Below are 26,404 nucleotides of genomic sequence, written 5' to 3' on the forward strand. Positions count from 1 at the left end.
CTGAGATCAAGAGCCCGTTGAGCGTCTGACTCTTGATTTCGGCTCAGGTCATGACTGAGCCCCGCATCAGGCTCCACTCAGCAGGGGATTCTCTCTCTGCCCCTCCCCCTGCTTTGCCTGGTGTCTTTCTCCCCCCCACCAATAAATAAATAAATTTAAAAAAAAAAAAAAGACATTTCGCACACAGAATGAAGAGAACAGAATATACATTTTGCTAATTCCATGTGAATTAATAAGAAATTAGTAAATATAGTTGCTATTTATCCATAATAGATTTACTTGTTTCACTAAATCCTCCTATCCATCTTGGGACGATCCTTTTATCAATTCTCAATAATGCAGATACTTTGGCCAAGGTAGTGTGTCCTTTTTCAGTTAATACTTAGCGTTCCTGGGGCACCTGGGTGGCTCAGTGGGTTAAAGCCTCTGCCTTCGGCTCAGGTCATGATCCTAAGGGTCCTGGGATTGAGCCCCGCATCAGGCTCTCTGCTCAGCAGGGAGCCTGCTTCCTTCTCTCTCTCTCTGCCTGCCTCTCTGCCTACTTGTGATCTCTGTCAAATAGATAAATAAATAAAAATCTTTAAAAAAAGAAACTTAGTGTTCCTGATTTGAAATATAACTGATGGGAAAGTTCAAACCCCTTCTTGGAAATATAAACACAGCACCACAGTAATCAGGGCACAACCTTGAGAGACACAAGAATAAAACCAGCCCTTCCCTGTGGTTCTTCTATGTACTGCCCTCAAGGCAATACACACAGGCACCTCCCTGCCCTCCTGGCCCCTCCAAGCTCCTCAGCCCTTCAGGAGAAGCCAGCAGAGCATCCTGCCACATAGCAAAGGGTCTCTACAAACCTCAGCCCTTCCAGAAGCTCAACTTGCAATTTTTGGCCTATTTCCCATGTCACCGCGCCCAAGGAAGGTCCCCCTTAGATCCAAACTCTCAAAGCTCAGCCATCATGAGCTCCTTTGCTTTTCCCATGGAGGTTCTCCAGTGGCCAGGAGAACTTCTAGAGAACACTGCAGATCCCCCGCCCCTGGGGAACCCCAGTCTCACTTGGCTCCACGAAGCTCTCTTCCACATTGCTGACTCCCATGCTGCCAGCGGTCAGAAGCGGTTCCTAACCTTCCTTCTTACCTGCTTCATACCGCCTTCTCCCTGCCGTCAGCTTCAGAGACCTCTCCCAGAGCCCGTCCTACCTTCTGACCTTTCCCACTCCCGCACAGCTGGCCATCGCAAGCCTGTCCTCCAAATCCACTGCGAGCTGGCTGCCCCCCTCTCCTGCCCTCTCGACCACGCCTGTCATCCCTACCTGCTGGCATAAAGAGGCTAATCTTAGCCTGCAGACCCTACTGTCAGTGCCCGGTCTCGTGGGCACGCCGCCTCCAGGCAAGTGCTCCACAGCTGGGACAAATTAGGGACCTCTAGCTCCGTCCCGGCCCGTCTGCGATCCACTCCTGATACCACCGCTAAAATCCAGGCTGTAGGAAGGCATCTGGAGGTGGAGGAACTGTTCTGTATCACCATTTTGGGGGTGGATACGTATTCCTTTGCATTCCTGGAGACTCAAAGAATTTACTATATGTAAAGGGGGGTGGAGACGACCAGGAATAATGGGAGGCCCAACAACAGTATCAGCGTGCGGGAGGAGGACGGAAGAAAGAACTAGCTGAGGCCCCGAGAAAACACAATCCCAGCCATATGCTGTAAGGCCGCAGAGGAGGGAAACGTGCACATACTCTCTCCTCCACTCGGTACAAAAACTGCCAAGTTAGGGTACGGTCTGCGATCTCGTTAGCAGCGGTATACCGGGGATAACCGCTTCCTTACGATGACCGTGTCTTAATGACGCAGGGTGGTCAGGGACAGCTGGGTAAAGGGTTCCTGGAAACTCCTTGTGGTATCTTTGCAACTCTTCTGTAAGTTATAATAATTTCAAAATAGCTAAGTGAAGACAGTGCTATATCATTTAGTCGTGTACAGCTACTAAACAAAAATCAAGCAAGCGCATCGCGGCTGGAAAACGCTCCGTACCACGGCCCCCTTCCGTGGCCTGCGTCCTTTCCTGACGCCGTGGTCTTACAGTAGAATTCCATGCCCCAGGCATCCTTGCCTCTCGTGAACCCCACAGCACCACCAGGAACCCACCAGACTCTTCTCCTGACTCCCTGGCTCTCCCCTCCCCGCCGCCTGGGTCCAGTCTGACTCTGTACCTCCCTGTGTCCAAGGGCAGCGGCAGCAACTCCCATGGTCCCCACCATCTGCCCGTTCACAGAACTCAGGCACTTCCGCATTCAGCCCTAATTCCACCTGCAGAGCCACCTTTCCGAACTGCCTGCTTCGTGCTCCACTTGGCTCCCCCCAACTGCGTTACCCTAAAGCCCTCATGTTCCTCCCAACCTGTTCCTCCTGAGCCCTGTCCGGGTTATGTCGATGATTTTCACCTTTTCTGTGAAAACCTGAAAAACCCTCAGGCAGCATTTCACAAGCAATGAAACAGACGTGACTTCTGTAGGATCTTATTAGGCTTCTCGCCAACACAAGGCTGAAATACACATAGTAAATGCTGGTTTTTCTACACAGGAACAGACTCCTTCCAGCAGGACAGCTAATTATCATGCTAATGAGTTATTCTAAATCTCTGAAACGAAAAATGCGGCAGTCCCCAAATTCTGATCTAACCAAAGGTCCTTTTTTTCTGATCCATGAATACAAATGCCAAAATGATTTCCCAAAAGGATATACCAATTTTTGTTGCTGCCTTTATGCATTTAAAAAGGAGTTATTTTAAGCTCATCCTGCCTCTCAACTTCATAAATATTTATTAGCAAATATCTAAGGCAAAAAGATAACTTATTACATACTAATTTCTGCACTATTGGTTATTAGAAAGTTTGAAACTTTTCCCACGTGGTTGCTTACCAGTTGTAAGAGAAGTATTTGTTCACTGAATAATGAATGGGTGCAGAGGGAGATGATGAATATCCTATTTACTTCTTTCTGCCGCTCTACAAGGTAACTTACCAACCTATGCTCTTGTCACTTAGCGAGTAATAATCAGAAAAAGCACACAAAACCCATCCATACAGTTTCCTAAAATAAATTAGTTTCTATGGACAAACCCTGATGAAAGAAGGAGCATTCAACATCGCAGCTACACAACACGCAGACCACAGGTGGGAGGGCACAGTGCCTCCCTCCAGCGCTGTTCCAGTCCAGCACTAACGTTCCCTTTGCTCTGAGTTCCCTTTGCTCTGACTTCCTCGTGACAGAAAATTTTCCACCTAAAAAATGAGGGTAACAGTATATACCCAGCCCCGGGGATATACGGGAAGGACTGGGTACTTAACGATTATTTGAGAGAGGGCACTGTCAAAGTCAAACACACAGCACAAGAAAGCACAGAAAGTACCTGATTCAAGCAAGGAGTGGCCACTGGTCAGAGAATTTCAAGGAATGTTCCTCCTCCTGTCACCCCACAACCAGCTGGGAGATCTACACCCAGGGCCAGGACACCTTCCTGGCCAAGCATTCAGGACCGCATTGTGGAGAATGGTCTGTGATTATTAACCTTCCTTCTCACAGAGTTTGAGCAAGAGAAAGAACGAAGCTAAGTGGACAGCATTTTCCGGTGGGGAGGCTGGCCCTGAGGGGCCGGGGGGATGGGAGATCCCCCACAGAGCCCACTGGCCGGATGTGAGCCTCGGTCAGGGTCAGAGTTAGAGACTGGGGCACAAATCAAACCCACCAGGTCAGAACCGCGGAGGTAGATAGAAGAGATGCCCAGACAGAGACGGCATGGCACCATCCTCATCAGAGCCCACCTGCTCCCGACGGCCCCCAAATCACAGCAGAACTACAGTTCATCCGGACATAGCACCTCACAGTTTGCACAACTTCCTACCAACAGCCGCTCTCCCCTGAAGATGGATGGAATGTTGGCAAAGGTCACACCTAAGAGATGGGGCTTCTCGAAATCCTCAGAACCCCTGCAAACAAGGTTTTCCCAGGGGAGCCCCAAGAATTGTATAACACTCTTAAGTTCTGAATCTTGGTTAATTAAAAAAAAACAATCAATAATTAATGTGATCTGAGGAACAGAAAAGAAAATTACGTATACCTCCATCTGTTTCAAGATTCACACTCAACAAGAAAGTGGTTCTCATATAGGATTTCCCATGAAGGACAAATATAGAAGAAATTACATCCTGAAGATGTGAATTTTCATACTCTTCCAGTCGCCTACACTTTGCTTTAATCTCCTTCATTTAACTCTGTCACTACCCTTGGCAGTCCCCATCACCAAAGCTACACTGTAAATTGGGAAAGACGGATGCAACCCTCCAGTTCCCAAGTCCATTTTATTTCATCTATTTGTTTTGCCTTCATAAAACCAAATGCTCAAAATTTAACGTTAATGAGTTTTTAACTATCTCCCGAAGGCTCACAAATCTGTAAAAATTCTTGAGAAGTGTAATAAAAGATACAAATTGCAGACCAAAAATATCATCGACCCAAATTCAATCCTGTTTGCCAGATGCCTGTTCAGTGTTGATACCGAAACTCAGGCCACAGAAGAAAGCTGCTTAACTCCCCATCCAAGGAATAATACTTTTTTTCAAAGATCTTATTTATTTTACAGAGCGCGAGAGAGCGCGCACATCTGCGTATATGCTCGCGAGGAGGAGATGCACAGGGAGGAGGAGGAGGGAGAATCCTAAACCGACTGTGCTCAGCTCGATCCCACAACCCGATCCCAAAACCTGGAAATCACAATCAGGGCTGAAATCAAGAGTCAGACACTCAAGCAACTGAGGCGCCCCAGAATGTAATTTTGTACTGATGTAGTCTTCTAAAAGTCTGACAGCGAGGGGTGCCTGGACGGCTCAGTCATTAAGCATCTGCCTTCAGCTCAGGTCATGACCCTGGGGTCCTGGGATGAGTCCCATATCGGCTCCCAGCTCAGCAGGGAATCTGCCTCTTCCTGCTCCCACTGCCTGCTGCTCTCCCTGCTTGTGTTCTCTCTCTGCCAAATACACAAACAAAACCCCCCCAAAAAAAATCTGACAGCTAGACAAAAACCATATCCTGGCAGTCTTACGGAAAGATTCACTAAGTGAAAGAAGAAAGTGAGTCATGCGAGAAGGTGAGCCCAGCGCTGGTGCAGATGCCTGGCAAAGACCGAAAGTGGGGATAGCCAGCACACGAATCACGGTTTCTGACGCATTCCCACTAAAAGGAACCAGGGTCCCTTGGAGAAATGGCTGATTCTAGGTTCAGGCGGGAAATACACAACAGGGGCCTGGAGCACCCAGTGCTGGTAAGGAAGCAAGGGCCCGGAACGATACGACGACATTGACAAGAACACACAGGTCAACTGAAAGAGTGCGCCGTGGCCAGAGCTGGTGCGACTCGGGCAACAAACAAAGCAGTACTGGATTATAACCCAAAGTATAAAATAAAAGCCAGTGAGTCCCTGATGACTCGAAGGACTGAAGGTCTCAACGGGAGACAGCAGGTAAACCTCCCGCACAGAGGAATTCTGAGTGACCACCCTGGCGTCCCGCCATTCTGCAGGGGAAGAGGATTCCCAGCTCCTGAAGTGACTTTCTTCCAAAGAGGACAGTGTGGAAAGGGAAAGAAAAGAGTAACTTTCGATGGAGACGCCTGACAACCCTCTCTGAGCCAGATGACCAAGGTCAACATCCAAAGTGGTAACCTGCAGGTAGAGCAGGTCCCGCGTTGATGTGAGAACAGCACGTTACCCCAGAAACAGGCTTCCTCAGTCTAACCATGAGAAGGACGTCGCACAAAGCCCAGCCGCCGCCCACTCTGCAAACCACCGACCGCCACTCCTCCGAAGTGCAGGGTCATGGAACACAAGCAAGTCTAAGAAAGCATCACAGCCAAGAGGGGGTACGGAGACATAGCAACTAAACATGTGACTTCCCACAGGGGATTCGAGAACAGAACAGGGCATCGGGTAAAAACAGAGGAAATCTAAAGAAATCACAGGCTTCGGTTAGTTTGTTTTTTCAAAGTAAGTAAGACAGGGGTGCCTGGATGGCTCAGCCAGTTAAGCACCTGCCTTCGGCTCAGGTCATATCTCGGGTGTCCTGGGATCCCGGGGTTCTGGGATGGAGCCCCTCGTCAGGCTCTGAGCTCACAGGGCAGTCTGCTTCTCCCTCTTCCTCCATTCCTCCCCCTGCTCGTTCTCTCTTTCTCTCCATCAAATAAATAAATTTTATTAAAAATAAATAAATAAAAGCAAGTAAGACAGAGATAATGAACAGCTAGCTAACAGGGTGGGAGGGCGCTAAAACGTGAAGAGGGGACTGGAACGAGCAGTCCCTGGAGAAAGGCCACACTTGGGTGGGCCAATAGCATTACAAACAAGGTATGTTTACAGCACAGCTCTCTGTATGGGGAGATTAATTTTCCCTTTTATCCTCTTACCAATAAGCTGCCTCAAGGTCAGCCACTGACAAATCAAAATGACTTAACTTTTTTTTTTTAATTTATTGGGACACCTGGGTGGCTCAGTCGTTAAGCGTCTGCCTTTGGCTCCAGTCATGATCCCAGGATCCTGGTACCAAGCCCCGCATCAGGCTCTCTGCTCGGCAGGAAGCCTACTCCCCCCGCCCCCCGGCTTGTGTTCCCTCTCTTGCTGTGTGTCTCTGTGTCAAATAAATAAATAAAATCTTGGAAAAAAAAAAAAAAAGATTTTATTTATTTGTAAGAGATAGAGTGCCCACAAGCAGGGGGAGCGGTAGGCAGAAGGAGAAGCAGGCTCCCCACCAAGCAAGGCGGCAGGATCATGACCTCAGCCGAAGGCAGGTGCTTAACCAACAGAGCCACCCAGACATCTCTGACTTAACTTTTAAACCGACGTTTATTAGAAATAGGATTTCCAGGAGCGCCTGGCTGGCTCAGTCAGTGGAACGTTGGATTCTTGGTCTCAGGGTTGAATTCGAGCCCCATGTTGGGTGTAAAGATTACTTAAGAAATAAAACCTTTAAAACAAAACCAAACAAAACCAAAGATATGACAAGACAAAACAAAGAAACAAAATTTCCCAAAGTTTGCATATTCCATGCTCTCTGCACACAAAATGACTGGGACAATCTTCCACTACCACACCCAGCCCCAATCTGTGGCCAAAGATGATAAATGACTTATTGGTGTCTCTTTTTACCTAATGGCAGACAATACGACAAGTAGATCACTAATAATTTAATATATAAGACAATAGCCTATTAACAAAAAACAGATCCCTCTGGGGTGCCTGGGTGGTTCAGTCAGTTAAGCATCCAACTCCTGATTTGGGCTCAAGGTCATGACCTCAGGGTTATGAGATCCCTCCCAGCATCTGGCTTTGCGCTGGGCATGGAGCCTGCTTGAGATTCTGTCTCTCTCCCTCTTCCTCGGCCCCTCCCCACCTTTAAAAAAAAAAAGTACCTCCTAAATAAAGGTTTGGTCGTACAGGTCACGTGGAAATAAATGAATTGTTTACACCTCTCACTATGATTTAGGTATCTTCTAACAAAGCTGGTCTTTCCTTCCACAGTAACACTGTAAATGGGGTCTGCCGGTCCACACTTTGGCAGCCATAAAGAGAACTGCTGCTTCCCTTTAAATAAAGTGTACGCGGGACGCTTTCCCAGACATCCACTGCAAGCCACTTGTGAAGCCGATACAACTAATGGCCTGCATGCAGGAAAACAGAACAAGGTAATATTTATCTTTTTTTAATTGTGGTAAAATATTCATACCACAAAGTTTACCATCTTAACTAAGTAATTTTTTTAAGGAGGCTCCAAGACCTGAACTGAGATTGGAGTCGGACACCAAACCAACTGAGCCATCCAGGTGTCCCTTAACGATGTAATTTTTATATGAAAACTACATAAAAATAATAAAAGCAAAAAAAATGCTACCTACTATTTCTAAAAAAATGCTACCTACTAAGACCTACAGAGGAATAAAAAACAATTAGCTGAGCTAATTGTCCCCCAATGTATGCTGAAAGTGTCTTAAAACCTCTAAGAGGCAATTTAACTCACACATTCTCCAAGGTTTGGACTTCAGACTTCTGATACACACACACACACACACACACACACACACACACACTCTCTCTCTCTCTCTCTCTCTCTCTCTCTCTCTCCAACACACAACTGATTCACTAAACATCTGTATGTCATACCACAGCCACTCACTTGAGAGAGATTCAAACCTAATTTTTTTTTTCTGAGATATCCAGTTAAAGGGCCTGAGAGAGATTTACGATCATACCTCATTTCAAGTCTCTTCCGTGGAGTTTCCCCATCTACCTATTCCTCAAAATCAGACTCCCCTCTCCCTATACTGTTTTTCTCTCACTCAAAATAAGAGTATCCCCTCTACTTCTCTCTCACGGAGTCCTGCCCATTTTCCTCAGAAACGTCACATCTGCCCTCTCTAGAATGCCTTCCCTCCTCTAGCTGTGAACGGAGTCACCTCACACCTAGACAAAGACAACACCCAATTCTCCATCCTCTCATTTAGAACTGCCTGACTCAACCAGCTAAACTCCATTTCAACCATATCTATCACTCCCCTCTATTCAAAATCCTCAAATCACTTTCCAAACTACAGCCGAACTCCTTGGCCTGACCCCATAGTCCCTACCCAGCTGAGTGAGGACCAACAACCACCAGGCCACACCCGGCAAGTATCCCCTGCAGACGCACCTTTCCTTCTTGGGTGTCATGATTTCTTGGCCCGGAATCTTCCCGACACACACACCCCTCCACTGGCCGTGTTTGAGAACCCATTCATCAGGTTTTTCTCAAAGAGGCTCAACTTCATCATTTTAAAAATGGGCATCGGTAACAACAGCCATTGCACAGGACGGCCGTGTAAGTGAAAACATGTAATACATACGCAAAGCACCAACACATCGGCATTAAAATGCTATTTTCTGGGGCACCTAGGTGGCGCAGTGGGTTAAAGCCACGGCCTTCAGCTCAGGTCATGATCCCAGGGTCCTGGGATCGAGCCCCACATCAGGCTCTCTGCTCAGCGGAGAGCCTGCTTCCCCCTCTCTGTCTGCCTGCCTCTCTGCCTACTTGTGATCTCTGTCAAATAAATTAAAAAAAAAAAAAAAAACCTTTAAAACTGGTAAATGTAAAATAAATAAAATGCTATTTTCTTCCTCTCTGTTGATTTGTGAGAATAGCAAAACAAAACAGAAAAAAAAAAAAAAAGGAAAACTGAGTAAGTGTTTTTGAGGTGAGGAAGTGAAGTAAGTTGGAGGTGATGATGGTTTGGTTGGAGGAAAAGGAGAGCACTTTGCAGAGTGAAGGCTCTGCTTCCTTACTACATCTCATTTCCCTTCACAACATATGGCCTTTCTCCTCCTATGCACCACCACCACCACCAGCCATTGCTAGGATCACCAGATCCTACCTGGAAAAGAACGTAGTTTCCTCAGAAAAGGCAGCAGAATTTCAACTCACAAAGCAAAATACCTCAACAGGTCCCTCTGACTGTCCCGTAACCTTTTTTCCTAATTTCGAAACTCTGTCTTCCGAGCCAAGCACGACTGGCTGCAATCTCAACAACTCCTTGCCCAATCTTGGCCCAACCCACGCGGCTAGACCACGTTCACACGCCGACGAACATGGCACCAGGCCCTGGCGGCTCACAGACCGGGCCCCACGGAAGGGCCAAGCTCCAGGACGAGCAGCCCCAGCAGGTCACCACGGATGAAAGCCACGTTAGGAGCCCTCAGGAGAATTCCCCCAGATAGGAGCCCCACCCCAAGGAGTGGTCCCCAAGTCCTATACCAATGAACCAACACTCCAAGAGAAGTTAGAGAAGAAAGGGAAGGGACAGACGAGGCTCAGAGAAAAGAAAAGTTAAAGCAAAAGGGGGCTAAGAAGTCCTAATCACACTGCAGAGTTATCTACCCAGTCATCCAGTTCTCTGGCAAGTGGAGGGGCTGCCCTTTCCTTGTGGAAAGACGAAGGGAGGGGACCTGGGTCGAGGGGAAGAAGACCAGGGTCTGGCGGCTGTGGAGGCAGAGCGACATGGGGAAAGGGCTCCCTGGCAGCCACACGAAGAAGAGGTTAGTGTCCACTCGGGATACTCTCTGAGGTCATGCTAACTCCTGACCGCCCCCCCTGCGGGCATGCGGGTCGTCACTTCTAATAGGGGCTGTGTTTGTGTTTGTCCTCTCCCTAGCTGGTCCCATCCATGCTCTGCCACCACTCATCAGCAATGCTCTCCCAAGAGCAGGTGCTGACTGAACGATGATGTAAGAGAGAAGTGACAGAGGGGTGCCTGGCTGGCTCAGTCGATAGAGTGGGCCACTGCGGGTCTCGGAGTCATGAGTTCCAGCCCCATGTTGACTATAGAGATTACTTAAGAAGAAAATCTTTATTTATTTTTTTTTAAAGATTTCATTTATTTATTTGATAGAGAGAAACACAGCAAGAGAGGGAACACAAGCATGGGGAGTGAGAGAGGGAGAAGCAGGCTTCCCGCTGAACAGGGAGCCCGATCCAGGGCTCGATCTCAGGACTCTGGGACCATGACCTGAACCGAAGGCAAATGTTTAATGACTGGGCCACCAAGGCGCTCCAAAACAAAATCTTGAAAAAAAAAAAAAAATTACGAAGTGGCTGAAAGTAGTCTACTTTCACAGCGCACAGCCTCCATTTCCTTCACCCAGAAAATACTGGGGGCCTGGATTCAAAGGCTGACCTTCCAGCTCTGCGTCAACCCCCCTGGAGAACCACTCCTCAGACACTTGAAAATCGCTGGATGCCAAGAGGACATGAAGGCTTAGCAATTTCCAGCTCCAAAAGATCCAAGTTCAGGTCAAGCAAAGACATTACACATGGGAAAGAAGAAAAAGAGAGAACATGCAGGAAAATTCCCACGTCTGTCAGAGGGTGCTTCGTCAACCTCTGGAATGCAGAAGTAGAGAAACAAGCGGAGTGTTGTTGTATATTAATATTCTGCACAGGACAAGAGCTTCCCATGAAAGAATGCTGACTGCATTCACGAGCTTCTTTTCCCTTCCCTCCTCAAGTCCTACAAAAATGACATTAGAAGTATTTTTAAAAGATAAAAACAGCAAACACAGAGACAGAAGTATCTCCTACTGCTTAGGGCTGGGGGCACCGGAGAAGTGAGGAGGGACAGCTAATGGGAACAGAGCTTCTCTCTGGGAGATGAAAAGTCCTCCAGGTGACCATGGAGATGGTTCCACAGCTCTGCGAGTGCACAGAAAACCACCGACCCGTACGCTGCACATGGGTGACCTGCGTCTCTAAATAAAGTCCCTACCAAAAATTACCTACACTGTATACCCACAAGGAAAGGACAATAAGAATGGAGTCAAACCCAACAGAAGACACCAACAAAGTTTTAGGGAAAAGGAAGAGAGGGCAGGCGAGTGGCAGCTAGCTCAGCAGGGTCAAGAAGTTGTGTCCCAAGGTCATGCAGGAGGCTGCCACGGAGCTGGAGAGTTAGTTCTAGGGAACTTCAAAGCTCAGGCCTTGGACTCAGCAAAGGAGACACTGCGTGTGTCAGGAGGTCCGGGGTGGGGCTCTAACCGGGAGTGGATAAAGAGCCCTTGTACCCTTCCCCCGCCTCCTGCAGGCTGGGACAGCTGGGCCTCCGGGAGGGGGGAAGAGCTCGGGGTTATAACCCATGGAGGCTTGGGATTCAGAGCCCCCGTCATGAAGTATGAGACGGAAAGCCTGGCCTGCGGCCTTCTGTTTCCTCCACCCCTCAAACCAAAAGCCAAGTTTACTCCCCACACAGAAGCAGGGACGAGTCTCCTAAGAAACGAAAGCTGCAGTGAGAAGATTCCAGATGCTGGCTTGTGGGATCCCGCAAAGAAGGGTCCAACTCCATGAGTCATCAGAGAAACAGCCCCCCTTGCCCCACCCCACTCCCACACTCCTACCCCCACACCCCCTGGGCAAAGGGCAGTCTCACGGGGAAGTGAGAGCTTCCACCCAGCTTTTCATGGCCTTGTCCTTAACTCGGACTGCCAGACCTCAGGGAAAGCCTCCAACAGGAAAGAGACCAGAAGAAATAAAGAATTAAAAAACAAAAAGAGGACAGAAATGCTGCAAAGAGTGGAAGGATATACACACAAAGAGTATCCTCGGAGAAAACGGAAGAGGGCATTATGGAAAACATGCACCCAAAGAGTAAGAAGGAACTTTTAGAAATAATAACTGAAACAAAAGATAAAACAGGTAATAAATAAATAAGTAAAGCCAAGGAACGCAGAACTGGAAAAGAGATCCAGACAACAAAAGGGCAAAGGCATGAACATGGAAAGTTCACCCCAGTTGGTCCAACATCTGACTACTGAGAGTGTTTCAGAAAGAAAAAATAAAGAGAGGCACTATCAAAGAAAAAATGCAGGAGTGACTCCCCAAGACTAAACGCGCCAAGTCTCGGGAGGCAGGGGCCGGCACGGGCTGCCAGATAAAATACAGGATGCCCAGCTATATCTGAATTTCAGATAAACAATGATCCGTCTCTTTGCAGAAGTATGTTCTGGTGCTTATCTGGGCACCTTGTGTTTTCTGTTTGCCAAATCTACCTCTGACGGCCTAGCACAGCAAATGACAATAGTCCAGAGCACAGCAAAATTAAAGGAACATCAAAAAACTTAAGAAGTACAACAAAGGACTTGACAGCGTTTTCATGGGTCCCCTCGGCGGCCAACAGGGCAATCACACCTGTCCACAGACAACAGGAGCCCTGCCCTGAGCCTGTACTTTAGGCAACCATTTCCAACAGCACCAAACAGAGAGACTGGGTTTTTTTCTCTTTGGTCCCTTAGGAGTTTTGGTTTTCCCTTTAGTTTCGGACACTGTCCGAGTGAATAGGAATTACGGGAAAGAGACGGGGGTGGCGTGTATGAGGAGACCACAGCATTGCCCTGGGGTCCCAGAGCTCCTTAACTCCCAGGGGCAAGGAAGGTACTAAAAACCTTCAGTCACAAAACTTAAGTGGGAGGGGCGCCTGGGTGGCTCAGTGGGTTAAGCCTCTGCCTTCGGCTCAGGTTGTAGTCCCAGGGTCCTGGGATCGAGCCCCATATCGGGCTCTCTGCTCAGCAGGGAGCCTGCTTCCTCCTCCCTCTCTCTCTCTGCCTGCCTCTCCGCCTACTTGTGATCTCTGCCTGTCAAATAAATAAATAAAATTAAAAAAAAAAAAAAAACTTAAGTGGGAGAGAAGTTCAAGAAAATTATGCTGGATGGTGACTCCACCCATCCGGGCTCCCTGGGAAGCCTGCGCTGCTGTCCGCAGCTGGGTTCCGGGGGCTCCAGGCTAGCTGGGCTCCGAGGGCTGCTCGGAGGAGGAGGACGCCACCTGCAAACTCTGGGTCTTGAGGGCCAGGTGGCAAGGCCCTGGGTGGGACCGAGGACCAGGCCAAAGATACAGCTTGATTTAAACCTTTTAAATATTTAGGCATATGGTATATACCTCTTAAATATTTAAATATATTTTTTAAATATTTCATTATACCTTTTAAATATTTAGCCAGCTGGTCTCCTTTTGTAGTCTGGCCCCAGGCTCTGCTCTGGAACATCAAGGGCGGGCCTGGGGGCCATTATGACTATTATGACTATTATTATTATTCCTCTTTTATATACCAGGCAGAGAAAGTTTGAGTATCTCACTCAAGGACACATGGCCAGTCAATGCTGGAGGATGGACAAGAACCCACACCTTCTGCCTCCATGGCCCCAGCTTATGATCTCCACCAGGAGATCAGGAGGCAATATCTAAAATGAAGAAGTCCGAAGTTAGCACTGTGAGTTTATTACTGAGAAACCAGAGAGTCAATAACGGAAGATCAAAGAGGTGAAATGACTGCCCGCAGGGATGAGGACTAGAAGTCACCCTGTGGTTCTTTCAAATCTATGTACGTGTATTACTTTGACAAAAAATTACAACTATTAGAAATCGTTAAGTAACGATCTTAACGTCACATCTCTCCCCTCAATAGAAACAACTTAAAAAAAAAAAAAAATCACTCTGCTCCTCAAAGCCTCATTTCTCCAAAAAAACATAAAACCTACTCATGGCTTTTCCTAACACAAATGCAAATCTGTCACAATTAGAAAGCAGCTCACTAATTGTAACCCTTAGGGCATTACTGCATTAAGTGTGGTCTCAAAATTGTTTACAGTGAAATATGGCATATTCCCTTACTGGTCAGAAAAAATGTTATGTAACTGAAAACCCAGAAATAGTCTTTTTTTTTTTTTATTGCAAAATTAGGCTACATGAATATTCAGGAAGAATTTTTAAGTGTGTTTTTCTTTTTCAGGTCTCTCTCCCTCCAACCTCAACGCGTTGAGAAGACCCTTACTCAGTGAGAGTTAAAAATACAGGAAGCAAAAAGAGGTGTGGGGGAGGATTTGGCATCCAACTACTTTCAGATTATGTATATTCTAGAAAACTGCACAGTTCATAAAATTATTTGTTTAATTCAGAATCAGCTGAGCTTTTCCGCCAAGCCTACCAAATCTAAGAGCACATGTAATGAAATGCAAATAACGAGCCCCCCCAGACCGGGGCCAGTATCAAAGAGAAAATTCCAACCCTGGAGAATTTTTTTGTGTTTCTGTTCAAGCCCTGGGGGGGGGGGGGGACAGAGAGAAAAAAGAAAAAGGCTTACAACCTAAGACTTGACCCCAGAACAAAGCCATGGCCCTTTGAAGAATGCAGTCGGGTAGCCTTTTATGTCTCTAGCTAACCAGGCTGCCCATTTTAAAATGTGAGGTGTGAGGTCACACAGGGCTCGGGGCTTGTCTCCCAGCTTGTTCTCCGGCTGGCTTGGCTGGCTTACCTCCATCCGCTCTATTCCTGAGCCTCATCTGACTTCCTCCTGTTCAAAGCCTCCCGAGGACACCTCTAACTGAGCAACCCCGACCTGCTTCAATCTGTCCAAGGTACTGGCCTTTCTAGCGCTTATCTCCACCATGCGTCATTGTTTTATTCATATGATACCTTTGAAGAAGGCTCTGAAGTGGTTTATAGTGAGAGACAGATACGGACCCGAAACTGCAGAGGGAGAGGCATCCCCTGTGATGCAGGCGTCTGAGGGCGGTTGCGCCCTCCTTCCTCACCTTCCATCCCAGACACCAGGACGGCTCCACGGGATCCTGGTGACACACCAGATAGAAACTCTATTTCCACTTAGAGGAGGTGCCAGGAACAGGCAAATTCACAGAGACGTAAAGCAGAACAGAGGTTAGGGGCGTGGAGGAAGGTGGGGAGGATAATTAACCACTGAACTGGTTCAGAGCTTTTCTTGGGGGCGATGAAAAAGTTTTGCAGACAGAGATGTAGTTAATGCCACTGGTTAATAAATGCAGATGGTTAAAACAGTAACTATTATGCTACGCATATTTTACCACAATTTAAAAAAAAACCGCGCTGAAAAGAACAGGGAAGACAAGCAACGTCGGATTTTAAAATGAAGATTTTCGGGGCGCCTGGGTGGCTCAGTGAGTTAAGCCTTGCCTTCGGCCCAGGTCACGATCTCAGGGTCCTGGGATGGAGCCCCGCATTGGGCTCTCTGCTCAGTGGGGAGCCTGCTTCCCCCTCTCTCTCAGCCTGCCTCTCTGCCTACTTGTGATCTCTCTCTGTCAAATTAAAAAAAAAAAATTTTTTTTAAATAATAAAAAAAAAAAAAAAGAAGATATTCGAGGCGCACCTGAGTGGGTCAGGCGGCTAAGCATACGACTCTTCACCTCAGCATCGTGAGTTCAAGCCCCATATTGGGCTCCACGCTGGGCATGGAGATAAATAAGAAAGACAGGAAGGAAGGGAGGGAATGAAGATTTTGGAAATTCCAAAATCCAGTACCCTTTTGTGGCCAACTTTAAGGAAATGGGCTAATAAGTATCAGGAGAGTGCTGGTAACTTCAGCAAACAGCAGTCTGAGGGATACAGAGCCCTGATCTTTAGCATTTATCCATTTCAGTGTTTGGGTACCCCCACCACAACACACTTCGGAGGTTACTAACACAACAAACATGACCAGTGTGGCTGAGAAGAGGCACACGCAGTGGGCGAGTCAGCCAGTGAGGGGCAGCTGCTACCCGCCAAGACATCTCCACGTCACTATGTCCCAAGACATCTCCACGTCACTATGTCCCGAAGCGTGTTCTGATTATAGACATTAGGAGGGAAGAAGCTTCTGAGTAAAATGGTTAAACATTTAAACTGGTTTCCTTACCATAACGCTTCCCTAAATATCTATCCCCACCATCTTTTGAGCTCTTTCTTTTTTTTTTAAGATTTTATTTATTTATTTGAGAGAGCAAGAGAGAGAGAGCGCGCAAAAGGAGGGGGAGGAGAAGAGGGGAAGGGAGGGGAAGAAGCAGGCTCCCCGCTGGCTCCCCACTGAGCAGGGAGCCTGATGTAGGACTCCACGCCAGGACCAGGGATCATGACTAGAACCAAAGGCAGCCATGTAACCAACTGAGCCATCCAGGCACCCCATCTTCTGAGATCTCTAACACATTAATATCCACTTTGAATCACAAAGAGGGGCTGCAGCATGAAATGTTCACCGCATCTACTGGACCTCCAGACCCTCTTTTTCCTCTAAGAGGGACTCTGAGGTGCCCCATGTCTTCCGGGAAGTATTGCCACAAAGACATGAGTGTTCTCATTTGCAGCCCACAAAGAGACACCACCACAAAGAGCACAGATGGACAGGTGTCCAGAAGGTGTCACCCCTCTGTAGAGCACCACCAATACCGGGTGTGACCAGCGCACCCTGGTAGACAACCCAAGTGGGACAAGCCAATGTGGATCAAACTTTCCAGACAATTTACACAAAGGAGCCCAAACAGCCTCTGATCACTGGCCCCGAGGCATAGGGTTCAGGGGAAGGAGAAAGTTTGGGCACAGTTTCTTTTGGTCTTTCCTGTGGAATATTAACTTCTCTCCAGGACCCACAACACATCTCTTAAGATTCCAATAATAACCCCCACAGCCTTAAGGTACATTAACCTCTAAAATATTCCAGGTAGGGCACAGTATGAATCTAGATAAAGCTGCCCAAATATCTATAGAAAATTGATAAATGAGCTCAGTTCACAGAATGCCAAGGAATGCCTATATGCAGGGGAACACCAAGTGTAACGGAAATGAAGCCGGTAAAAGGAAGATGAGAGCAGCAGAAAAGGCAAATGATTAATTAATTCCTTAGGGAAGGATAAGGAGGTCAATAATCTTAAAGCCTCGCAAATTAACACCCAGAACGAGCCACGGTTTATTGGATTTGATTAGTAAGAATATTATTTTCACTTATTATTTCAACCCCTCCTAAACAGAGGAAAGGCCTTCTGTGATGAAAATCACATATTTATGTTTCTTTGCAAAAGTGTTGAAAATGACAAGGCCAATGATAAACAGTATTGGACCAACAAGACACCAAGGGGCCATTGCACTCCTCCTTCTCTCAAGTCTAGAATCAGAGGAAATCGTTCTCCCATCTCTCTACCAAAGACCGTCAGTCAATACAGGACAAGGAAAAAGCCACAAGAAACCCAGTGAACGTGTTAGGGGGATTTTCTGAAGGTTCAGGATATTTGGAACCATCCAGCCGACCAACAGGTAAGTAAAATCGAGGCCGCCATGACTCCATGCCATCACTGCTCTCTCTGGCTTACACACACAAGAAACATAAGCCAAACCCTTTAGAGAGAAAGAAAATAGTAAGGCCAACCATTTCATGGGCAGGCCAGGTCTTCAGACAATTCTAGTAGATTGAGTAATAAGCACGTAGGTCCAAAAATGTCTACACTTCCCAATGAGCTCATTTCCAATAGTTAAGAGTTAATGTACCCCCTGACAGGAGGAGATTCACTGAGGTCTGAAGTAACTCCGAGAAACTTCCAATTATTCTTTTACTTCTTCCTTTGAAGAACAAATCAGAAAATGCTGATCTCATAATCTGGATTAACCAACCCGGTCACTTTATTGAAAAGCATTCCTTAAGATTTTCTGTCTACTAGGGCTCCTGGGTGGCTCAGGTGGTTGAGCATCTGACTCTTGGTTTCAGCTCAGGCCATGATTTCAGGGTCATGAGATTGAGCCCCACATCGGACTCCACACTAGGTGTGGAGCCTCCTGGAGACACTCTCTCTCCCTCTGTCCTGGCCCTCTCTCTCCCTCTCTTCTGTCCACTGAATGGTACAGAAACAACAGGTCAAGAACCCCACCAATTCATCCACCAGCCGCAGAACCCGGAGTTCTTTTATGGGAGTTCTGTTACAGTAATGGCATCCCACCGCCTCCAACTCTTTCCCTGCTAGCCAATACAACAACCTCTTAGATTCTAAAATCCCTACGTAAACGTTACCACTCCAACAGAAGCACTCTTAACCTGAATGCTCGGGTAGCATCTTTGAAAAAAAGCTTTATTTAGCCAACAGGCTGCCATTTATTCAAATGCCTTTCTTTCACCCCTGGATTTTGAAACCATTTTTATTATAAGCATAGTATATACTCTTCACCAGTCCTCTAAAACCCAAAGACATAAGCAAAAGTCTCCCGGAGGCCCACTAGTCAGAGGTTAGCTCTGATAACATTTGGGATATAGACTTCTAAATGCATACAGAAGCATAAATACAAACACACATACATATTTTTAACATACTAGGCCTTGTCACGTTCAACAAGATCTCTCCATGTCTATGCATGTTTCCATCATGTCAGACATATGTTCGTGTGAATTCAGTGCACACATTTGCTCAAGAATACCCTTTTAAATTTAGATTTTGATATTTTCCAAAGAGATTTTTGCCAAGGCAAGGAACCACGAGAGAGACCTTTCTTGGAGAATTCTTGCAAAAATAAGAACACTTCAAAAAATAACCTTTAAGATATACAGTGTTGAGTTTCACCCATTTGCGTTAAAATTCTGAAGATGTATTTTTAGCTCGTGGTAAAATGAAAGATGAGGGAAACAGACATTAAAATGATTTACTCACGCTCTTAAATCATAACCCTTATGTTTAACTTCTGTCATTCCATCCATCGAGAGACCACATATTCTTGATTTCACAGTAAACTAGGCTTCTCTGTGGATAAGCATTTATCCAGAAACTTATAATATATTTATCTGTATTTATCCATGTCTGATATCGCAGTATGCTTTCCCCACCACTCTCCAAAGGGATCGTACCCTGAAGGAAGTCTTACCTAAACAATAAGCCACTTCCCTTGCTTGAGGAAAGGATGAATCCAGAAGCTCAGCAAGCTTCCCGAGAAAGGGCAAACTGGTTGAGGCTGTAACTTAATAGCCTATCGTGCTAGGATGAGAAAGAAAATCCATATGGGTCAACAATTAAAAAAAAAAAAAAAAAAGCTGGTCAGGAAGACATGCGAGGTCACTAGTCAACTTTCTAAGATACATTGAGTCAAACTGATTATAAGTCAAATTCTTATTTTAAGAGGCTTCATTATTATATGAAAACACAGATGAAAACCCAAGGATAAAAAAACTTTTGGAGGGGAGGATTTTATTTGAGAAACCTAGCAAGAGCAGGGGTGAGCTGCTGAGCCAGGACCCTGAGACCAGGACCTGGGCCAAAGGCAGACACTTAACCAACTGAGCCACCTAGGCGCCCCATAAGAAAACTTTTTAACCCCATTTATAAGGCATAATCCATTTATCTGGTGATTTTTAATGTGCATCAGTACAAGGGTCCCAGGTCCCTCTAAAAAGGAAGGAGGGAGCCAGTTGCCTATGAGGTCCAAGGGGAGAGGAGGAAGAAGGTGGAAGGGAGGCAGGGAAAGAGGAGGAGAGGATGGAGGGAGGGAAAAAGGAGGGGAGAGGAGGTGGGAGAAGGGAGGAAGAGGGAGGGGGAGAGAGAGCGGGAAGGGAGATACGGGGGGAGAGGAGAAGCAGGGAACAGAGTGTGCATACAGAGAGACATACACAATTAAAATAGTGCCTGGTTAGTACCTGATATGCAATTCATCATTATACTTTTTGTTACATTTTACATTTCTCAAAAAAGATAGGCAGGGAGACAGAAAAGAACTCTTTACCAGAGCAATTGAGACTGAGGGGATTTTAGCAAGCAGATACCAGGTACAATTAAAAGTAAAAAAAAAAAAAAAAGAAATACCTAGAAGTCGTTAAAGAGGTAATAACCACCCTTCCAGGGAAGAAATGGGGCCCTGAGCACAGTTACTGCCCTCTGGGTAGAAGGAAAGCAAATGTTTGGATAAGCCCAGGTGATAACAGTTAAGGACTGACAAGGGTACTTAATTTTATTTAGGAGTTTATATTTCTTAAGCACCTGCTCCACTTCTGGAAAAAATGTCTTTTTAAATAGAACGCTCAAGTTAATATGAATGATGTTCTTAATAACTATATTTTATAGGAAATATAAAATATATACGAAAAGGCAAGTAAAAGCAACACGAAGAAAAAAAAGACATACGAATGAACGTTAAAACATGGCTCAAGAGAGACAACCCTGGATTTCAGGTAAAGCCTGAACAAGCCCCCCTTTCTTTCTTTGTGCCAGCTACCTGCAAACAGGGAAACTCGGGGCTTATTTGCCTCCACCTAGCTAACGTCAGAGCTTCTGAGTCTCGTGTGTTAGCTAAATGCTTAGGAAGAAGGAAAATCAAGAAAAGAAAAAATACGGTCCACAATATGCTGGGGTAGGGGGTGGCCAGGGGAGGAAAAGACGGAGTCATATACATTCTCACCTTAAAAAAAATAAACAAACTCTAAAGAAAAATACCTGATTTCATATTTATAAAATTGAAACATGGTATCAAGCCATGATAGGATACATTTGAAATGGCCCTCTTCGCGTGGAGTTAACGGATTTAATATTTCATTTTCCTTCACGCTTTGTTAAAATGACATTCCAAAATGCCCAGTTTCCCACATTTTGTCCATTAAAAAAACTATCTGAGGGACACCTGGGTGGCTCAGTCGATTAAGCATGTGACTCACTTTTGGCGCAGGTCATGATCTCTGGGTCGTGAGATTGAGCCCCAGGTGGTACTCTGCGCTCAGAGCAGTCTGTTTGGGATCCTTTCCCTCTGCCCTCCACACCCCCCACTCGTGCACACATGCTCTCTCTCAAATAAATGCATCAAATTAATTATTTTTTAAGTATAAAAAAACCTAGTAGGAATTCCATCCTGAGTCTGCCTGTATAACGTTAAATATCCCATAAAGATTGTGTTTTATTATTCAAGTGATTAAAGTCCTTTTAAAATACACTGGGTTTCTTAACTTAGACCAGAACGTAATCACAGAGAACCCTTGCAGAAGACACAAAGTTCCAATCCTTCCATGTTCCGACTTCCCGGAGTAGAGGACAGCCACAGAAAGACAACTATAATGGCAGAGCAGTAAAATAATTTTCGAAAGCAAAGCACTAACCTAACAAACACCTGCGGAGGGCTCCTTTCATGTCAAAGCCCCTGCTCAAAGGAAAATCAATGTGCATGTGATTTCTAGTCCTGCGGGCTCCCGGGGCCCCAGGCTAAAGCCGCTCTCAGAAGCCAGCGGCCTCAGTCACTTCCTCAGGAAATGGGACTGACCACAGTCGCCCCCAGCACAGCGTGCGCTCCGGCAGAGAGAGTCTAAGATTTGGAAGAGGACACGTTCGCCACAACTAGCGACACTGGCTGGTCCCACAGGACAGACGCTCCTGCGCCCTCAAGCCTGGGGCTTCTGCTTTGTTTTGTGGCTTTTGTGGGGGCCCAGGTGGAAGGTGATGGGTCCCTCACTGCCCCAGCTGCTCAGACCCGCTCTGTATCTCCCTCCTCTCCCACCAGATGGTCTCGGGGTCCATGACACAGGGTGCTGTCTGACGAAACCGCTATCAAACATACCCAAATTAAGCCCCTCCAGTCAATCCACGTGACCACTGTTTTTTCTCGCTCAAGAGTCAAAAATAGAATTGTGCTGACATGCCCAGAGTGCTAAGGTTTTTGAACCGGGGAACATCTACTTACTGAACATACAGAGCTTCCAAAAATACCTGTCTCAGGTTTTTCTTTAGAAAGCGGAATGTCAATTTAAAGGGCAGGGCTGCCCTCAGGTTAGCATTTCAAAGCGACTGCTCTGCGAGGAAAGCTCCAAGCAGAAGAAGAGTTGACTGACTACCAAACCACCGCAGGCGACCTGAACCCTCAGGGGCCGCCCCAACCTCGCTATCAGAACTGTTATCTGGCTGTGCAGGCCCTCCCTAGGGCTGTCTTTCATTTCACCTCCAGGAATTCCTCTGGAGACCCGGTAACACACCTGGCCTCACAGCTCTGCAGGTATCTGGTCTAGGACAACAAAAAGGTGCTCAGGGCAAGGGCTTGCCCAAACAGACACCCGGAGCTTGCTAAACGATGAGAGAGAACCTTCAGCTAAGGAGATTACCATGGGAGTCTCACTCTCCAGCAGCACACCCACAACCAATAAATCCTTAAAGTCCAGACTGAGGTGGGGCGGGGGGAGGCTCTTTTCCTTAGGTTTTTTTTCTTTCCCTCCAAAGGAAAAAAGGCAAGGATCCCAATTCCTGTACCTGGACAACATGACATTGACCTTAGGGCACAGGGGCAATGTTTTAAACCAAAAAAAATTAAATCTTCCAAAGTGAAAGGCACTGCTATAAAAAATGTTTGATGCAGCAGAACCCTGGAAAAAATGGAAATGTTCATCAGTAGAGAGATGATTGAAGCAACTGTGATACGTCCGCTTTAAAAAAACTGTGGTGAGGGCGCCTGGGTGGCTCAGTGGGTTAAGCCGCTGCCTTCGGCTCAGGTCATGATCTCAGGGTCCTGGGATCGAGTCCCGCATCGGGCTCTCTGCTCAGCAGGGAGCCTGCTTCCCTCTCTCTCTCTCTCTCTGCCTGCCTCTCCGTCTACTTGTGATCTCTCTCTCTGTCAAATAAATAAATAAAATCTTTAAAAAAAAAAAAAAAAAAAACTGTGGTGAAATACACATAACATGAAATTTACCACCTTAACCACTTTTTTTTTTTTTTAAGATTTTACTTATTTATTTAACAGCGAGAGAGGGAACACAAACTGTGGGAGTAGGAGAGGGAGAAGCAGGCTTCCCACTGAGCAGGGACCCCGGGGATCACAACCTGAGCCAAACGCAGCCGCTTAACAACTGAGCCACCCAGGTGCCTCACCTTAAGTATTTCTAAGTACACAGTTCAACAGTGTTACCTACATTTACATTATTTATAATATATCCTTTTACATTATTTATAATACATCCTTTTTATGGAGTATTACACAGTCATTAAAGTAAGGCAGACGAGGGACACCTGGGTGTCAGTTAAGCCTCTGACTCTGGGTTTCAGCTCAGGTCATGATCACATGCATCCTGGGACTGAGCACCCCAACACCCCCTCCCCAACTCCCCTCCAACCCCACACAGGGCCCCCTGCTCGGTGGGGAGTCTGCTTGAAGATTCTCTCCCTCTGCCCCACCCCTCACTCTCTCCACAGTAAATAAATAAATCTTTAAAAAAAAAAAAAGCGTAAGTAAGTGTGTTATAGATACTAACATGGAACCATCAAGGTACACCATTTTGTGAAAATAAAAATCAGGTCATAAAACGGTATCTAAATTACACTAAAATTAAAAAAAAAACAAGCATACTGTATTTTATATGTTTCTACATATAGATATGTAAAATGAAGAGATATGTAAAATTCATAGAAAGGGTTAGGACACACACCAAACATTCTGTCACTTGAATCCAGAAAAGAGCAGGGGATGATGGGAAGGCAGGGGCAAATATTTTTCGGAGTTCATCCACCGAGTGTATGAGTGCATTTTCAAAATTTCATACCTACAGGAAAGTAGATGAGAGTTTATATTTCTTGTGAACTTAGGGATAGTCAAAGTCATCAATCTTGGTAAATTCTGTCTAAGGCACTTTTGCTCTAGCCCTATTTCCCACTGGATTTATTTTCTTTTAAGTGAAAGACCCTGGTGCTGGTAATTTGCTAATTCATCAATGAGTTTAGAGAAATACTGAAAGGGTCTGGGCTAAACCTGTCACCATCAATAAACTTCAGGAAAGTTCACTACGTCCTCTGCTTAAAGTGGGTTATTCAAAAGGTTTCATGAGAAAGTTAAAAAAACAAACAAACAAAAAAAACCTCACTATTAGATGTAAAGTGCCTTTTTTTTTTTTTTTAATGAAACGTGTTTGGTGAATTCCAGTATTTCAAACTCAAGAAATCACTTGCCCATTTAAATGCTGAAACGAAGGCTCCCTACCTTCAAGAGTACACTTCAAGAGCAGAACCCACAAAAGCTTTAGCATTCCTTTGGCATTTTATAAATACCACATATTTTTAGTAGCATCTCTACAATTCTAGCTTGAAGCAAAGGATCGATTTGCTAAATTACAAGTGATATGTTGAGTACACTATGGAGAACTTCAAAGTAATTTTCCTTTGTCACCTGAATAAGCCTTCTCAGTTTTCACACATAAACCCTAAATCCTACAATGGAAGGCTTTGTCCCTGAAATGCTACAATCAAACCAGCAGATCTGTTTTCTGTGGTTTCTTACTCATTTTACCAGCGTTGGTTTTTTTTTTTTTTTTCAACTTAAATACTAAATTTCAAATATGTGCAAACAGTTTTGAGACTCCTAGCATTAGACAACACAGAAGAGAAAACCAGCAGCTCACGGTATGTTACGTTCCTTGGGGGATCTGTACAGTTTCAAGATGCCTGCTTGCCTGTTTGCTCGCTTTGCTTGGCGGTCTTCGTTGGGAATTCTTACTGCCCGAAGTTTTGAAGTCCTCGTTCTTGCCCTAACGCTTTCAGTCCGTGGTTCTCAAGTGGGGCAACTCCCCTTCACCATCCCCACCCCATCCCTGCTATCTGGCAAGGTCTAGAGACATTTCTGGTTGTCACATGTTGGCGGCAGAGGGTGAGGTGAGGGGTGTGTATCGGTGTCAGGGATGCGGCCATCCGTCCTGCAATGCCCAGGACAGCTCCACAACACGGCACTGTGCAGCTCCAAATGCCAATGGCACTGAGGCTGAAAAGCTTTGCTCCAAGTAAACAAGAAATTTTCCCATCACCACCCTGTCCTCCTCTCACCAAGACCTAAACCTCTTAAAATCACCACAAACCTGCCTTCCCGCCAGCCCCCAAGTCACCCAAGTGGAGATGGTGGCCGGTCCCTGCTCTGGCACCTCAACCCCCTTCCTCTCCACCCACTGAAGAGTGTGCTCGAAGGACTCCTTGCGTCCCAATCGCAAACGCTCTCACATTCATTCCAAAGTGAAGCCATCACCTGAGCATTGAACGATTCTCACCAGACACATTTCATTCAAAACATGTATGGGATTATGAAAGGTACTACTTTCATCGATCAGCTACAACTAAGGGCCTCACCCCGAAGTTACCACTCACAGCAGGCCTACTGGCTGTGGACCTTACAAGTAAACTCACTCACAAATTCTCTTCCCAGGGTAGAGAGGAGGCAGAAAAACACACAATGAATCACATCATTTCACCAATCACCATATTATATAAAAAGGAAGAGATTGGAGGAAGCCCTGGCCCTCTCCCTCTCAAGGCCCTCCCATCTTTCACTAAGTTCACATCAGCGACAGACAACAGCCCGAAGGATGTTCACCCAGGAATGTTCCACCAAAAAGGGATTCCACAGCCGGGGAATGTGGGAAATGCTGGATTAAATGTGTGCATGCGTGCACGCACACACACACACACACACACACGCACGCACACAGCTCTCTTCCAGGATCTGCTGCTGTGAACTCCCAGCGAGAATCTTCATTCTGGGGCCCCAGGCTGGGAGCACCCTCCAAGAGGACTGCAGGCCAGAAGCCTGTGGGTGAGACATCTTTGGGACACGCTTGCAACAAGGTGTAAGCAGCTGTTCTCTTTGGAGATGGCTCTTGGCAAAGAGGAACACATTCTGGAATGGAGTGTGCAGGACATGCGCCACGCCCATTCTCCGGACATTTAACTCCGTGTTTCTCCCAGCAGCTCCACGCCACAGGCACCTCCGCATTAACCCCAAGACAACTCGAGAAAGAGTGAGGGAACAAATCTTGTAATAAAAAGCTGATCCTAAAGGGGCTGTGCCTTAACCTTAACGCCGCCAAAGTGATGACAAAGACATTGGCTGGCGGGTAATTACTGCCAAAGGACGCTGTCTGTGTTGCCAGACGCACAGACGCACAGGTAGAGACACACGTGTGGTCAAGAAGACAAGTCAGGAAAGGCAGCACGGGGAGCTCTCAATGTTTACCTGCCTTCAGCCGCCAGAGCCACATCAGTGTCACAGAGCAGGCCAGAAATACCTCTCGGACCTCGACAATAGGAGA

At 46.3% G+C, this 26,404-nt stretch overlaps 1 protein-coding gene across 9 annotated transcripts in view; it reads right to left on the reverse strand.

Moving 5' to 3' along the window:
* Nucleotides 1-26,404, reverse strand: part of LOC111154215 (zinc finger protein 532) — a 105,518-nt gene that overhangs the window by 64,025 nt on the left and 15,089 nt on the right. Inside the window, exon 3 of one of the 9 annotated variants that reach the window (XM_022513689.1) lies at nucleotides 19,246-19,355. The exons of the other annotated variants lie outside the window; for them this stretch is intronic. The gene's annotated coding sequence lies outside the window, so the exon portion shown is untranslated. The remainder of the gene's footprint in view (nucleotides 1-19,245; nucleotides 19,356-26,404) is intronic. 9 annotated transcript variants of the gene reach the window in all.

Source organism: Enhydra lutris, unplaced genomic scaffold (assembly GCF_002288905.1).
Source record: "Enhydra lutris kenyoni isolate GAN:26980312 unplaced genomic scaffold, ASM228890v2 scaffoldscaffold36, whole genome shotgun sequence".
Classification (NCBI taxonomy): Eukaryota; Metazoa; Chordata; class Mammalia; order Carnivora; family Mustelidae; genus Enhydra; species Enhydra lutris.